Here is a 10,345-nt window from a genome sequence, read left to right on the forward strand (position 1 = left end):
CATCTTCCAACACCACATGCTGATCTAGACTATACATTACTGTAGACTATACATTACTGTATTTGAGACACTTCCAAAAAGTGCCAGGAATCAATGGGTGGAAGCCAGAGTCACATCACATCAAAAATATGTTACTAGATGTGGAAACTAGAGAGGGGTTAAGTTCTAAATGTCACCCTATTCCCTATATAGTGTTCTACTTTTGACCAGGGGCCATAGCTCTGGACAAAAGCAGTGCAGTATGTAGGGTATAGGGTGCCATTTAGGACTCAGTCTGTGCCGGCCTCGTTAGTGGTTCAGTTCTATAATGAGGTTGACTTGCTGACCCAGACAATGTGTGATTTATCTACTTTATCTACAGCTTTGTCTACATGATAGAGGTGCAGGGCTCTTATCTGCCGTGTTCATGGTGGTGTAACTATTCACAGCAGTGAAGTGAGGGCTCTATTGAGTTGGTTTAGCGCTTAGACAAGCAAAAATAAGCCTGTTTCAGTGGAGGACGGGGAAGATATGTCCGCATACACAATGTTTTTCTGGCACACGTTAGGTCCTTTGATACCATTTGAGCAATGTATCCATGCCCCAAATAATTCAGGCTGTTATGGAGGCAAAGGGGGATCCAACCCAGTACTTGATGGGTGTACCTAATAAATTGGGTGTACTGAGTGTACATGGAAACATTTCATAAAAAATGGCATCTCTTTTAACACACTCTTTCTCCCTCATAGGCACGTGCACGTGCACACACAGACCTGATGCACACACAGAGTAAGACTTTGATGTTAGTAAATGTGTTCCTCCAGGACTGGCCTATCACAGAGGATGCTAATGTTCTTCCTCCTATCTTGTGCTCCAGTGACATGAGGATGTTGAACATTTGAGAAGAATCAGCATTTTATTCACCTCTCAGCAGGCTTGTACACTGAGCATACAAATCATTAAGAATACCTGCTCTTTCCATGACATAGACAGACCAGGTGAATCCAGGTGAAAGCTATGATCCCTTATCAGTGATGTAAAGTACTTAAGTAAAAATACTTTCAAGTACTACTTAAGTCGTTTTTGGGGGTATTTGTACTTTACTATTAATAATTTTGACAACGTTTACTTTCTTAAAGAAAATTATGCACTTTTTACTCCATACATTTTCCCTGACACCCAAAATTACTAGTTACATTTTGAATGCTTAGCAAGACAGGACAATTGTCTAATTCCCACACATGTCTAGAGAACATTCCTGGTCATCCCTACTGCCTCTGATCTGGCAGACTCACTAAACACATGCTTCATTTGTAAATGATGCAGAGTTGGAGCGTGCCCCTTGCTATCCGTAAATAAATAAATAAATAAACTAGAAAATGTTGTCAGCTGCTTTGCTTAATATAAAGAATTTTTAATAATTTATACTTTTACTTTTGATACTTAAGTACACTTGCGCAATTACATTTACTTTTGACCAAATATTTTTTTACTTTACCTCAAGTAGTATTTTACTGGGTGACTTTCACTTTTACTTGAGTAATTTTCTATTAAGGTATCTTTACTTTTACTCAAGTATGACAATTGGGTACTTTTTCCACCACTGCCCCTTATTGATGTCACTTGTTAAATCCACTGCAATCAGTGTAGATGAAGGGGGGGGAGACAGGTTAAAGAAGGACTTTTAAACCTTGAGACATAGATTGTGTAATGTGTATGCTTGCCATTCGGAAGGTGAATGGGCAAGACAAAATATTAAAGTGCCTTTGAACGGGGTACGGTGCCAGGCGCACCGGTTTGTGTCTAGAACTACAACACTGCTGGGTTTTTCACGCTCAACAGTTTCCTGTGTGTATCAACAAGTGTCCACCACCCAAAGGACATCCATCAATATTGGGAAAGTGTGTGCTGTGCAGTTAGGATCGTCTACATCAGGTTTTCCCGAACTGGGGTATGCGTACCACCAGGGGTACACGCAATGCCTTCGGGGGTACGCCAAATAAAAATGTGATTCACATAAAAAAATTATAAATAAACGCTTTAAAAATATTAAAAATCTTCACATTTTCAAACAGTCCATTTATATTTTCCAACAGGGCTATACATTTGGATGAGGTTTTTTTCTCGCCTGAGTAGCCTCGTTTCACTGTCAAAAATAAAATGAAATCATCTAGTGTTCAGTGAAATAACAACACAATGTCAAATACAGGTAGCCTAGTCAAATAATTAACATCCAATCACATTAACCGCTACTCTCTCGCAGGAATTCCACTAACGGCCCCTATGTAGCCAAACATAGCTGCTGCTCATTCCGTTTGCGCGAAAATTGATAAATGGTTAAAAAAAGTAAGGTCCGTGTCCATGGAGACACATACCAGCTCTACTGGTAGTACTGCTACTACCAGCAGTACCAGCAGTACCTGCTAGTACCAGCAGTACCAGCAGTACCTGCTACTACCAGCAGTACTACATCTGCACCTGTCGATGACACAAGTTGTTCTTCTTCCACGAGCACGTCCAATGGTAGGATCAGTAATTCTACATTTGCTGTTAGCCCAGCTAGCATGGATACTGACAGTTGTGAATCTGATGCAGCCGAAGAGCTACTGCCCCCTTACCTGGGAAAGCACTGAACAACAGACAGGGACGTTGGACCATCGAAGAGGACAACGAAATATGATGAGAACTACATTGATTTGGGGTTCACTTATATTGGGAGTAGTGCCTTTCCTCAGCCACGGTATGTTATATGTGCAAAAGTACTATCTCACAAGTCGATGAAACATTCACTCTTGCGCAGACATTTAGAAACAAAACATACAATTAGAAAAATAAGCCACAGGGGTTTTTTGAGCAAGAATTAAGACGACTTTCGAGTAGTAATGTCACGCCCTGACGTTAGAGAGCCTTTTTATGTCTCTAGTTGGTTTGGTCAGGGTGTGATTTGGGGTGGGCGTTTTGTTTTCTATGTTTCTTTATTTCTATGTTTTGGCCGGGTATGGTTCTCAATCAGGGACAGCTGTCTATCGTTGTCTCTGATTGGGAATCATACTTAGGTAGCCCTTTTTCCCTCCTTTCAGTGTGGGTAGTTAACTTTGTTTGTGGCACAATAGCCCTGTAAGCTTCACGGTTGTTTCTTTCGTTTGTTGTTTTGTTGGCGACATTTGAAATAAAAGTGAAAATGTACGCTCACCACGCTGCACTTTGGTCCACTTCTTTTGACGGCCGTGACAGAACTACCCACCACCAAGGGACCAAGCAGCGTGGCCGGGAGGAGCAGCGCTATCTGGAGGAATGGACATGGGAGGAGATATTGGAAGGCAAGGGACCCTGGGCACAGGCTGGTGAATATCGCCGTCCTAAAGAGGAACTGGAGGCAGCTAAAGCAGAGCGGCGACGCTAAGAGGAATTGGCACAGCGGAGTAAGCACGAGAGGCAGCCCCCAATTTTTTTGCGGGGGGCACACGGGGAGAGTGGCTGAGTCAGGGTATAGACCTGAGCCAACTCCCCGTGCTTATCGGAAGGAGCGTGGTACTGGTCGGGCACCGTGTTATGCGGTAAAGCGCACGGTGTCTCCAGTTCGCTCTCATAGCCCGGCACTACATCCCAGCTCCCCGCATCTGCCGGGCTAGGGTGAGCATCCAGCCAGGACGGATGGTACCGGCTCAGCACGCCTGATCTCCAGTGCTTCTCTTCGGCCCAGGATATCCTGCGCCGGCTCTGCGCACTGTGTCTCCGGTGCGTCTGCACAGCTCAGTGCGTCCTGTGCCAGTGCCCCGCATTTTCAGGGTGAAGATAACCATCCAGCCAGGACGGGTTGTTCAAGCTCTACGCTCGAGACCTCCAGTGCGCCTCCACGGCCCAATGTATCCGGTGCCTCCGCCAAGAACCAAGCCTCCAGTATGTCTCCCCAGCCTGGTGAGTCCTTTGCCTGCTGCCAGAACCAGGCCTCCTGTATGTCTCCCCAGCCTGGTGAGCCCTGTGGCAGCTCCACGTACCAGACTGCCCATACGTCTCCTCACTCCAGTGATGATACATGGCACAAAGCCTCCAGTGATGATCCATGGCAAGAAGCCTCCAGTGATGATTCATGGCAAGAACCTCCAGTGATGATCCATGGCACGAAGCCTCCAGTGATGATCCACGGCAAGAAGCCTCCAGTGATGATCCATGGCACGAAGCCTCCAGTGATGATCCATGGCACGAAGCCTCCAGTGAGGAGTAATGGCACGAAGCCCGCAATGAGGGTCCGCAGTCCGGAGTCTCCAGCGACGGTCTCCAGTCCGTAGTGTACAGCGACGGTCCCCAGTCCGGAGCCTCCAGCGACGGTCTCCAGTCCGGAGCCTCCAGCGACGGTCCCCAGTCCGGGGCCCGCAGCGAGGGTGCCCAGTCCGGGGCCCGCAGCGAGGGTGCCCAGTCCGGGGCCCGAAACGAGGGTCCCCAGTCCGGGGCCCGCAACGAGGGTCCCCAGTCCGGGGTCGGCGATGAGGGTCCCCGCACCAGAGGTGCCACCAAAGTGGGGTGAGCCAGAGGTGGAGTGGGGTCTGCGTCCCGCATCTGAGCCGCCACCTCGTATAGATGCCCACCCAGACCCTCCCCTATAGGTTCAGGTTTTGCGGCCGGAGTCCGCACCTTTGGGGGGTTACTGTCACGCCCTGACCTTAGAGAGCCTTTTTATCTCTCTAGTTGGTTTGGTCCGGGTGTGATTTGGGGTGGGCATTCTATGTTTTGTTTTCTATGTTTCTTTATTTCTATGTTTTGGCCGGGTATGGTTCTCAATCAGGGACAGCTGTCTATCGTTGTCTCTGATTGGGAATCATACTTAGGTAGCCCTTTTTCCCTCCTTTCAGTGTGGGTAGTTAACTTTGTTTGTGGCACAATAGCCCTGTAAGCTTCACGGTTGTTTCTTTCGTTTGTTGTTTTGTTGGCGACATTTGAAATAAAAGTGAAAACCACGCTGCACTTTGGTCGACTTCTTTTGACGGCCGTGACAAGTAAGACATGTTTAAAAGCAACAGATACCATTTGTCACACCTTCTGCCGCTCCCCCTCCTTGGTGCCAATCAGTTGTGTTGTGACAAGGTTGGGGTGGTATACAGAAGATAGCCCTATTTGGTAAAAAGACCAAAGTCCATATTATGGCAAGAACAGCTCAAATAAGCAAAGAGAAACAACAGTGCATCATTACTTTAAGACATGAAGGTCAGTCATTTCAAGATCTTTGAACATTTCTTTAAGTGCTTTCGCAAAAACCTTCAAGCGCTATGATGAAACTGGCTTTCATGAGGACCGCCACAGGAATGGAAGACCCAGAGTTACCTCCGCTGCAGAGGATAAGTTCATTAGTGTTAACTGCACCTCGGTTTGCAGCCCAAATAAATGCTTCACAAAGTTCAAGTAAAAGACACATCTCAACATCAACTGTTCAGAGGAGTTTGCGTGAGTCAGGCCTTCATGGTCGAATTGCTGCAAAGAAACCACTACTAAAAGGATACCAATAATAAGAAGAGACTTGCTTGGGCCAAGAAACACGAGCAATGGACATTAGACCGGTGGAAATCTGTTCTTCGGTCTGATGAGTCCAAATTTTAGATTTTTGGTTCCAACCGCCATGTCTTTGTGAGACGCAGAGTAGGTGAGCGGATGATCTCCGCATGTGTGGTTCCCACCGTGAAGCATGAAGGAGGAGGTGTGGGGGTGCTTTGCTGATGACACTGTCTGTGATTTATTTAGAATTCAAGGCACACTTAACCAGCATGGCCACCACAGCATTCTGCAGCAATACGCCTTCCCATATGGTTTGCGCTTAGTGGGACTATAATTTGTTTTCAACAGGACAATGACACAAAACACACCTCCAAGCTGTGTAAGGGCTATTTGACCAAGAAGGAAAGTGATGGAGTGCTGCATCAGATTACACTTTTTTTGGTTACTACATGATTTCATATGTGTTATTTCATAGTTTTGATGTCTTCACTATTATTCTAAAATGTAGAAAATAGTAAAAATAAAGAAAAAACCCTTGAATGAGTAGGTGTCTCCAAACTTTTACTGGTACCGTATGTTAAACTGTATCGGTGCGGCCTACTAATCTCAATTAAATATTCTTCACATGATGTATTTTTAAGGTCCTAATGGTGTAAACTTGGATTTCTCTATCACACACACACACACACACACACACACACACACACACACACACACACACACACACACACACACACACACACACACACACACACAAGATTGAAAACAAAGATGAACAGATCAATTTTCATGTTCCTTTTCAGTTGTGACTGAGCTATAATGGAGTTCTCAGGCTATTCTGAGGCCTGATAAATTGCATAGTGTCTGGAGGCAAGAGCCCTGCTGTAAACGGTGATCGGACTCTGTCATCATGAGATGCCTCAGCCCAGTCAGAATACATCAGCTTCTGTATCTGTGTGTGAATGTGTATGTTTGTTTCTGTGATGCGTAGGACACGCCACCGCAAGCCACGTGAGGCAAGGGTCCTCTGAGCTCTAGGGGCTTCGGCTCTTTCCTCACACACTAACATTATTTTATTAGAAAAAAATGATAAACAGTAGACAAATTATCAGAATTAATTTTTAAAAATGAATAAAGAACAGAGTCTAAGCTTCGTAACGATATTAAACTTGTGTAGGCCTACAGTATTAAAAATTAGGGCAGAGGTGCGTTCAACAAGGGAAATAGTTTGTAAATGTTAGCCAACACATTCCATTTGCTTTGTATTAGCTGCGATCATTCGCTAACTTTAGCTAACGGCTTGTGTTAATATAGCACGGCATCGTGCGGTGAAACATCGGAAGCAATTAAAATTCAATGGAAGGAAATCGAAGAGAAACGGAGTGGGCAGGGGCAGAACACGGCGGAACGAAAGTTGGGGAAAGATTAACTTTAGGCAAATCCTCTATAATATAGCGACATGAGTGACCATTCGAAGCTCACAATAGCTTCCAGCCCTTACTGGATTGTCTTACGATGGCTGTTGATAGCTAGCACTACTTAGCTTACTTGCTAGCTTGTTAGCACCCACATGAGGGCAAGCTAGCGTGGCTAGGCGAGAGCCACTTGTATAGTAAAAAGAAAATGCAACCGATCCTGCTAACTAGCACTCTGCTTCGCTAGCTTCAGAAAGAAGCAACATTTGGTAAGACTTAGATCATTTTGGGCTCCCGAGTGGTGCAGCGGTCTAAGGCATTGCATCTCAGTGCTTGAGGCGTCACTACAGACACCCTTGTTCGAATCCAGGCTGTATCACAACTGGCCCTGATTGCGAGTCCCATGCCTCCTCAAACTCAGGAGGCTGAAGAAATTTGGCTTGGCCCCTAAAACCCTCACAAACTTTTACAGATGCACAATTGAGAGCACCCTGTCGGGCTGTATCACCGCCTGGTATGGCTACTGCACTGCCCGCAACCGCAGAGCTCTCCAGAGGATAGTGTGGTCTGCCCAACGCGTCACTACCTGCCCTCCAGGACACCTACAGCACCCGATGTTACAGGAAGGCCAAAAAGATCATCAATGACATCAACCACCCGAGCCATGGCCTGTTCACTATCATCCAGAAGGTGAGGTCAGTACAGGTGCATCAAAGCTGGGACAGAGAGACTGAAAAACGGCTTCTATCTTAAGGCCATCAGACTGTTAAATAGCCATCAATAGCTGACTTCCACCCGGTTACGCAACCCTGCACCTTAGAGGCTGTTGCCCAATATACATAGACTTGGAATCACTGGCCACTTTAATAATGGAACACTAATCACTTTAATAATGTTTACATATTTTGCATTACTCATCTCATATGTATGTACTGTATTCTATTCTACTGTATTTTAGTCAATGCCACTCCAACATTGCTCAATCTAATATTTATACTTTTCTTAATTCCATTATTTTACTTTTAGATTTGTGTGCATTGTTGTGAATCATTTCTAGATACTGCTGCACTGTTGGAGCTAGAAACACAAGCATTTCGCTACACCCGCAATAACATCTGCTAAATATGTGTATGTGACCAATAGCATTTGATTTGATTTGATACATAAAGCTATCCCAACAGCAGAGCTTTCTTTTCAGTGAATCCTTACCACTGCTACACCTGGCTATCAGCAGAGCCTTGTCTAACAGCGAAACAGCCTTTAAAAAAAACATAGCTGTTATGGCTGATTTGTTTAAACAAATGTGGTTTCTACTGACAATTGAGATGTACAAACTATGGCATAAGGGGATGACGCGCGGATAAGAGGCAATACGTAATTTTGATTAAGACATTAGTGAGCGAGCTAGGACGGATGTAGTCAATATAACTATTTGTTCAGCACATTTGAAATGAACAGCGACGGAATTCAGAACATGAGCCGTTCTTACAGTATTTTCCACATTTTGTTACGTTACAGCCTTATTCTAAAATTGATTACATTGTTTTTTTCCTCATCCATCTACACACAATACCCCATAACAAGAAAGCAAAAATAGTTTTTTTGAAATGTTTGCAAATGTATTAAAAATAAAACTGAAATATCACATTTACATAAGTATTCAGACCCTTTGCTCAATACTTTGTTGAAGCACCTTTGGCAGCGATTACAGCCTGAAGTTTTTTCTTTGGTATGACGCTGCAAGCTTGGCACACCTGTATTTGGGGAGTATCTCCCATTCTTCTCTGCAGATCCTCTCAAGCTCTGTCAGGTTGGATGGGGAGCATCACTGCACAGCTTTTTTCAGGTCTCTCCAGAGATGTTCAATCAGGTTCAAGGCGGACTCTGGCTGGGCCACTCAAGGACATTCAGAGATCTGTCCCAAAGCCACTCATGAGTTATCTTGGCTATGTGCTTTGGGTCGTTGTGCTGTTGGAAGGTGAACCTTCGCCCCAGTCTGAGGTCCTGAGCGCTCTGGAGCAGGTTTTCATAAAGGATCTCTCTGTACTTTGCTCCTTTCATCTTTCCCTTGATCCTGACTAGTCTCTCAGTCCCTGCCATTGAAAACATCCCCACAGCATGATGCTGCCACCACCATGCTTCACCGTAGGGATGGTGCCAGGTTTCCTTCAGATGTGAAACTTGGCATTCAGGCTAAAGAGTTCAATCTTGGTTTCATCAGACCAGAGAATCTTGTTTCTCATGATCTGAGAGCCTTTAGGTTCCTTTTGGCAAACTCCAAGCTGGCTGTCATGTGCCTTTTACTGAGGAGTGGCTTCTGGCCTGATTGGTGGATTGCTGCAGAGATGTTTGTCCTTCTGGAAGGTTCTCCCATCTCCACAGAGGAACTCTGGAGCTCTGTCAGAGTTACCATCGGGTTTTTGGTCACCTCCCTGACCAAGGTCCTTCTCCCCCAATTGCTCAGTTTGGCCGGGCGGCTAGCTCTAGGAAGAGTCTTGGTGGTTCCAAACTTCTTCAATTTAAGAATGGTGGAGGCCACTGTGTTCTTGGGGATCTTCAATGCTACAGACATTTTTTGGTACCCTTCCACAGATCTGTGCCTCGACACAATCCTGTCTCGGCGCTCTACAAAACAATTCCTTCGACCTCATGGCTTGGTTTTTGCTCTGACAAACACTGTCAACTGTGGGACCTTATATAGACAGGTATGTGCCTTTCCAAATCATGTCCAATCAATTTCATTTACCACAGGTGGACGCCAATCAAGTTGTAGAAACATCTCAAGGATGATCAATGGAAACGGGATGCACCTGAGCTCAATTTCGAGTCTCATAGCACAGGGTCTGAATACTTACGTAAATAAGGTATTTCTAAAAACCTGTTTTCACTTTGTCATTATGGGGTATTGTGTGTAGATTGATGAGGATTTGTATTTATTTAATCCATTTTAGAATAATGCTGTAACGTCACATAATGTGGAAAAAGTCAAGGGGCTGAATACTTTCCGAATGCACTGTATCTACTTTCCAAATGCACTGTATATAATTTATGCAGCAGCATACAAGACATTTTTGGACTCACCTTGTTGTGCTGTGCTCACTTGAACAGGAAGGTGGCGCCTCAGTCCTTCGTCGGCAAATTTTGTCATCTAACTTTGTCATCAAAGTCTGGCATTCTCTGTATTTATGGTGCTTTCAAGGCAACTGGGAACTCGAGAGAAAAAAACAATGTTGAATCATGACGTCAGTGATCTTCAGGTAGGAGCTCTAAAGAGGCCCGAGTTCCCGACTTGGAATTCTGAGTTTGATGACTGTTCAAAACATATTTTCCCAGTCGTAGCTCTTTTTTTCCTGAGTTCCCAGTTGTCTTGAACACGACAGAAGTCATGCTGGATTGACAACATGGCCAATGTATTCAACCTTTTCTGGCCCATCGTGTTGAATGTTTATCCTTTTAAGCTTGGA

The sequence above is a fragment of the Salvelinus namaycush genome, chromosome 23 (genome assembly GCF_016432855.1).
Source record: "Salvelinus namaycush isolate Seneca chromosome 23, SaNama_1.0, whole genome shotgun sequence".
Classification (NCBI taxonomy): domain Eukaryota; kingdom Metazoa; phylum Chordata; class Actinopteri; order Salmoniformes; family Salmonidae; genus Salvelinus; species Salvelinus namaycush.